The sequence below is a fragment of the Biomphalaria glabrata genome, chromosome 14, assembly GCF_947242115.1.
Source record: "Biomphalaria glabrata chromosome 14, xgBioGlab47.1, whole genome shotgun sequence".
Lineage (NCBI taxonomy): Eukaryota > Metazoa > Mollusca > Gastropoda > Planorbidae > Biomphalaria > Biomphalaria glabrata.
The window spans coordinates 21,165,227-21,172,120 of NC_074724.1; positions in this window are offsets into that span (position 1 = coordinate 21,165,227).

The following is a 6,894-nucleotide window of genomic DNA, read 5'->3' on the forward strand; positions in this document are numbered from 1 at the left end:
ATCATATGTATGTATGTAATTTGCTTTTTTTTTTATAGAAGAGGTATTTTTTCGCTTCAAACCCCGCTGAAGAGGAGTTTAAACTTAAAACCCCTTGATTACTCTCAAAGATTTTTGAGTGTGTAATTTGCTTTTTTTATATTGATGAGTTTTTTTTTAGCTTCAAACCCCACTTGAGGGGGGGGGGTGAGTTAAACTCAAAACCCCTTTGGCTACACTTATAGAATTTGGAGTGTGTAATTTGCTTTTTTTATATTGAAGAGGTATTTTTTAGCTTTAAACCCCGCTGAAGGGGGGGGGTTTAAACTAAAAACCCTTTTGGCTACTATGCTCATAGCATTTTCAGTGTGTAACTTGTTTTTTTATATTGAAGAGGGGGTTTCTAGTAATTTTCGGAGGAGTTTTAAAATCAAAATCTTTCTTAGCTATGCTCTTGGAATTTGGAGATTGTCAATTGCATTTTTTTTTGTTTTGTTTTATAGAAAAGGGGAATTTAACTGCAAAACCCCCTGGTAGGGGTTTTAAACTCAAAACTCCCTTTGCTGTCCTGGGCAAGTGATGGTTTAGTATTAAAATCTCACCTAAAATAAACAAAATCAAAGCAAAAAATCTGTCATTTAAGTCCGTCTCGTTTTCCTTTGTATAAGACTCACTCCTCAGAGTTAATCTTTGATAATTAGTCAGAGCTCCTTGTAAATAAATGTCTTGGAACAAATGCTTTACAGATCAAGTTGAAGTGATTTAGTTGAGGGCTGTTGTTTTATCAAATTTGTTTGAAAACACATTTAGAGGGTCGCATTGTCATTAAGATTTATCTGTTCTCAAACTTTGGGGTCTATGTGAAGTTTTTAATGAGCGTAAACTATGAGAATTAATAAACAGGCCGTCAAGAAGGCTTCTGTTTATTTCTAAGATCATTGTACTTCTTTGATTGTACTAAAACTTTTCATAGCAATCAATTACTTTCTCAAATCAAGCATTTTCTTTTGTTTTCCATGGAGGTGATTGTATAAGATATTAATAATAAAAATGTACTAAAACTAGTACTGAGATATTAACTACCAGATAAGGAGATCCCCAGTGAGAGAGCACCTTTGACCTTTGGTCATATAGTCTCGGGTAGTCTTCACTTGTACACTTTGAAAACATCTACTCAGATGAAAACAAAATGTCGACATGATCTAAAGTGGCTGTTAGCTCAGGACCACAAAACATGACGGAGACAAATGTACCCCAGCCAACGTTAAGCCATAGATAGTTTCTCTACGCTCAATCGTCCTACTCAAACGCTTGCTTATTAGATAAAGAAAAGGTTTAACCCCCCATTGATGAGTTTACATGACTAATTAAATATTGCAAAGCTTCTCACTCTGTCTATGAAGAATCCTATATGTTATTTCTCCCACTTCTCAATCTCGGTTCAAAGTGAGAATTTGCACAGTTATTCATTGTCGATGAAAACACAGATCAATCACAAAAATAACCAATTAGTTAATTAATAAATCGTAATTAATTAATTGTTTTATATAGAGACAGTAGGGCCTACTAGACTAAGAGGAGATAAGCCTTGTATAGAGAGTTAGGTCTTTTGCTAAACTGTTTAAACAAACAATAGACTGTGAAACCATCTACTTTTATAAGTACTTGGATCGCTGAGTGGTTAAATATGTTGGCCTTCCATCATGGCGTTCAAAGTCAGAATCGTTTTTGAGAAGGTAGCACGAAAATATTCTACCAGATAACCCCCCCCCCCCCCCCCCGCCCCCAACTGGTGGACAAAAGTGATTGGACCATATCACACAGAACATATTTATAACCGAGATAGCTGCACTGAACAAAAATAATTCATAACAAGAAAAACACAAAACAATGCTTTAAAAAAAAAACAAAGCTTATACGCAGTTTAATCGTATCAGTCAGTCATGAAATTAAATTATTTATAGATCTAGACCAACAATGAATCTGTGTGATTAATAATGTTTTTTTCACCTATTAGTGACCTATTGTTTTTGTTTAGCGCTATTGAATGCTTTTAGCTTTCGCAATGCGCTCTGATCCTATCACTTATTTGCTAACCACTCAGCTAATGTCTAGTGAGGTATAGTTATATATTGTTTGTTTAAATTTAGGGTGGCGATCTATAAAAGGGACTAATTCAGCCCGTACCACCACTTCACTCTAGTACAATTTCTATCTCTTGTTCGAGATACCAAACAAAAGAATAGATTAACTATAGTTTATTTATTATTTTTTTTAATATTGATTCTTGTGTTGTCAGGTAAAAGAAATAAATGTGCAAAATTTCAGCTTGATGTGGAAGAAATGACGTGTACAAACTTTTTTACCAGACAGACAGAGCGAGTTTATATAAGGTTTATAAAAATGTTTCTAATCGCACACATGTATTATTGTTAGTCTAGATCTACTAAAAATTAATTACACGATTGATTTAAAATAATTGATAAAAAATTCAATCTTTCTAAGCAAGTTTTTTTTTTAAAGTATTTCTTTTTTATATTCTTATCCTTATTGAACTCTGTTTTCTTCTTTTATTTAATATCTTTATTGTTGTCTTGCCCTAGATCTTGTCTTTCTTTTCCCATTTTGTTTTACTTCTCTTTGACTCTGTGCCCACACATTCCCTCATTCGCCTTATTTTCTTCTTCCTACTTTCCTTCTTTACCGTTTCTGTTCTCTGGAGAATTTACACTAAAAAAAAAACAATAAAATAAAAAGAGAAATCACACAATGTAAACTTTTAGAAATAAGTTTTCAAAATTTTAATATTCACAGTGTGCGAAAAGAACTGTTGCTGGTGATCTTGTTTAGAGATATTGTAACCATGACTGGGTTCAGTCCAGTACAGGTCTTAAAAGTAGAAATGTTTTGATGACAAGGGAAATAATGTTTCAGTTTTTTTTGTAATACAATGAATTATTGATCAAGTGATGCTGCTCAGATGACGTCTAAAAAAGACACAATGATTGCGTAGTGAAGTGAGTAAACACAGTCACAGAAAGAGATCAAAGTTTGCTGTGTGAAACGTTTTCTAAAGAGATATTTTTAAGGTAAGATAAATACTTGATACATTTATTTAGATGTTAAGAACTCCAATTCCTCCATTCAACATGTTCTGACATCCACTTGTTCTTCTTGCTTTGTTCTTCTCTGGCGATTCAATAATTCAGCAAGTATCGAGCCAACTTCTAAAAGACTTTACAGCACTGCAAATAACTTGGACAGACTGTGAACACGAACTTAAAATCAATAATGCTTATTGTGAAATAAAAAAAAAAATTTAGACTAAATTTGTGACTATATTACAAAAGAAAATGTGATCCAACAAAATAAGACAGAAAGGGTGTGGACCGTTTGGTAGTCTGAATCATTCCGCTGATAATGAACTTTAGTTTCAGAGGTGAACCAGAAATGATTTTGACCGTTCAATATGTAATATAAATTGCCAAATAAAAAAAAAATCTTTAAAAAAAATACTAAGCTTATCTAAAGAAGAAGAACTCCGCCCATAAAACTATATTCATCGATAATGTACAAGCTATTTCCCTTATTCGATATAATAATAATAATAATGTCCTCCTTCATAAGTTTATACCTGCCCAGGAATAATCGGGGGTCGTGGATTGCAGAACATCTTCAAATTGTGTAAGATGCAAGTTTTAAAAATAATGCAAAACTGCTCGCCTCCAGCAATCAATTAGTTTCCTTTCTAGGCAAATATGACTCCGAAGCAACCCCTCTGAACCTACACAATGCTAATGTCAATGTCAGTTTGGACGACTTAGGGCATGAGATTCGCCAATGGGAAGAAAAAACCCTCCACGGAAAATTCCCGGCTTTATTACATGGGGACAACATCGACAAGGCTGCTTCCTTAACATGGCTCAAAGCAGGTCATTTCTACGCTGAAACAGAAGGCTTTGTTACAGCAATACAGGACAGAGTAATCAGGACAAAAAATTACGAGAAGCATATCCTGAAACTCAATGTTATCGACAAATGCCGAAAATGGGGAAATGTGAGTCGATTGAACACATTATGGCAGGATGTCCAGCCCTATCAGAATCAGCCTACCTAGGTCGCCATAACCAAGTTGCAAAGTTAATACACCAACACTTGGCTTTGACGCACAATTTGATCGGTAAGGACACTCCTCCTTATTATAAATACTTGCCACAAGAGGTTCTCGAGTCTACTGAACATCTGCTGTACTGGGACAGGCCTATTCTGACCGACAAAACGGTAGATTTCACGCCCGGATCTTCTGTTCGTTAATAAAAAAAAAGAAAAAGCCGCTACCATTATCGACATCGCCGTACCACTGTCTCATAAGTTAAGAAAAACTGAGATAGAAAAACAAAGAAAATATGGGAACCTAGGCTTGGAGATGAAGCGTATATGGAAATTGTCCAAAATAACAGTATACCCCATTGTTATATCACCCGAGCGGATTATAACAACTGACCTCATAGACACCTTCAAGACCCTTAACATTCCTAGGAACATCTTCGTCGTTGCCTGTCAGAGGGCGGTACTGCTGCAGACCTGCCACATCACCAGAAAATTCCTCAGTGGAAACCGTTAAAGGGACTACGGTGAATTTTGTTTCTCTTTAGCGAAACTCGACCCTGGCAGCGCCAGAGAATGACTACTCGTTCATTTCTAACATAATAATAATTTTATATATAGAGCGCTGTTTACAAAACAAAATGTAGGCTCAAGGCGCTGTATTAACATTACAAACACAAACACGAGAGCAAAAATGACAAAGTAATCTAAAAAGGTTTTAAACAGGTAGGTCTTAATGTTCTTCTTGAAAGTAGTGTAGCATGTTGTCTGAGATCAATGGGGAGTGAGTTCCAAACATTTGGTCCGTGCACTGAAAAAGACCTTAGCTCTTGAGGGAAAAACGTGGCACCACTTAAAGCGTTGAGTCCATTGAGCGTAAGACTCTCTGGGGGACATATGGAGTGATCAGTTCGCTAAGGTTTAGGGGCATTTATACATACACTGATGACAAAATGTGGCCACCTTGTCGATTCTTGCTTTCACAGGAAGCCAATGGAGCGTGCGCAAGAGCGTAGTAGCAGAATCTCGTCTTGTTTTTCTAAGGACTATTCGAGCGGCATTGTTCTGAATACGTTGCAGCTTGGCTATTTTGTCATCGGGTATACCTGCTAGCACGGCGTTGCAGTAGTCAAGGGGGAGAGAATGAATGCCACAGCTAGCTTTTTTGTTGACTCCGTTGTCAGATATGGTCGGATCTGATCTAATCTGCGCAGCTGCAGATAAAGACCCTTGCAGAGTTTTTTGTGTAGATTTAGAGCTAAAACTAGGGCTAGATCTAGCTGGATCTATGTCTAGTTTCTATGACAAATGACAATGGAGATATTAATTTTTATTTGCGAGAGGAAATTCTTGTCAAGTCATTTGTACAAGATTGTATCTTAAAGTAGGTCAAGAATTTTTTTGTTTCGTGTTGCCAATTTATTTAATTTTGTAAGAAGAATAAATCTTTTTTAGTTTCTCTTTATTACAATGTAACATGTTATGAATTTTGAATGTATGGATAAGGTTAATAATTATTATTTAAAAAAATATAAGTGTACGCTAAATGAATATATGGAGATGCTGTGGCTGAAGGGTAAAGCACTTGGAACCGAAGCACTTGGAACCGGAAGTCCCGTGATCGAATCCTGGTGAAGGCTCAAGGTGGACCACTTTGAGGGCGGATTCTGAGTTTGTGTTTCCAAACAAACTGTCTTTGTAACCTTGTTTAAAACCCAACAATTTTAGCAATATCTCTGAATACTGAAGGATTATTCTCCCTTGTTGGTATCAAACAAAATAATTGATTAGCAGTAATTAATTGATTAATTGGTTACTTTTTTGATGATTCATGTCTGGTCTATGCCAATGAATAATTGTGCGAAGTTTCAACTTGATCAGAGATTGGATCTGGGAGAAATAACCTGTACATACGTTTACCAGACAGACAGAGTGAGTCGATAATCTTGATATAATCTTTGTAAAAATGTGGTATTAATTTTGACTCTAACTTTTCTATGTGTTTTAGTATTTTTAGTTTTTAAATATAAATTTAAGTTACTAATAATAATACGGTACTGCATCAGAACTGCAACATCACCAGAAAATTCCTCAGTGGACACTGCTAAAGGGACTACAATGAATTTTGTTTCTCTTTAACGAAACTCGACCCTGGCAGCGTCAGAGAATGAATACTCGTTCGTTTCTAACATAATTATAATAGTAATAATCTTTATTATCCATCTTATGAGAGAACTAAGCTGGTTTACTTGGAGATAGATCTTAATTAGGGGGGCTGAAAACAAGCCACACTTCTGCACGGGTTCTGAGTTAGTTTCGTTTTTCTATTTGTAAAATAGGATTTAGTGTTTTATGTAATATAGTTACTTTAATTTTATTCTTCTGCCTGAATCGTATCTAAATTAGTGATTTTACTAAAGGTAATTGGAATATTAATTTGTTATAAATCTCACTGCTCTATTTTGTATTTGTTCCAGTTTCTTTGTTTTCCTGAGTGATCCCAAACAAAGGATGCATATTCTAATATTGGTCTAACTAAAGTTAAATAACATTTTAGTCTTATGTTCTTGTATGATTTGTAAAAATGTTCTTTTAATAAACCCTTATGTTTTGCTTGACGTTTTAATGCTTTCATCAATACGGGGATTATATGATAATTTTTCATCTATTATTACACCTCTATATATTTTTAGTTTTTAGTCTGTGTGACTAGTTGACCATGAATAAAGTAAGTAGTTTTTAGTTGTTTTATTGTTACTATTAATAACTTTCATAGCTTTTGATGGTCTAAAAATAAATGAACACATA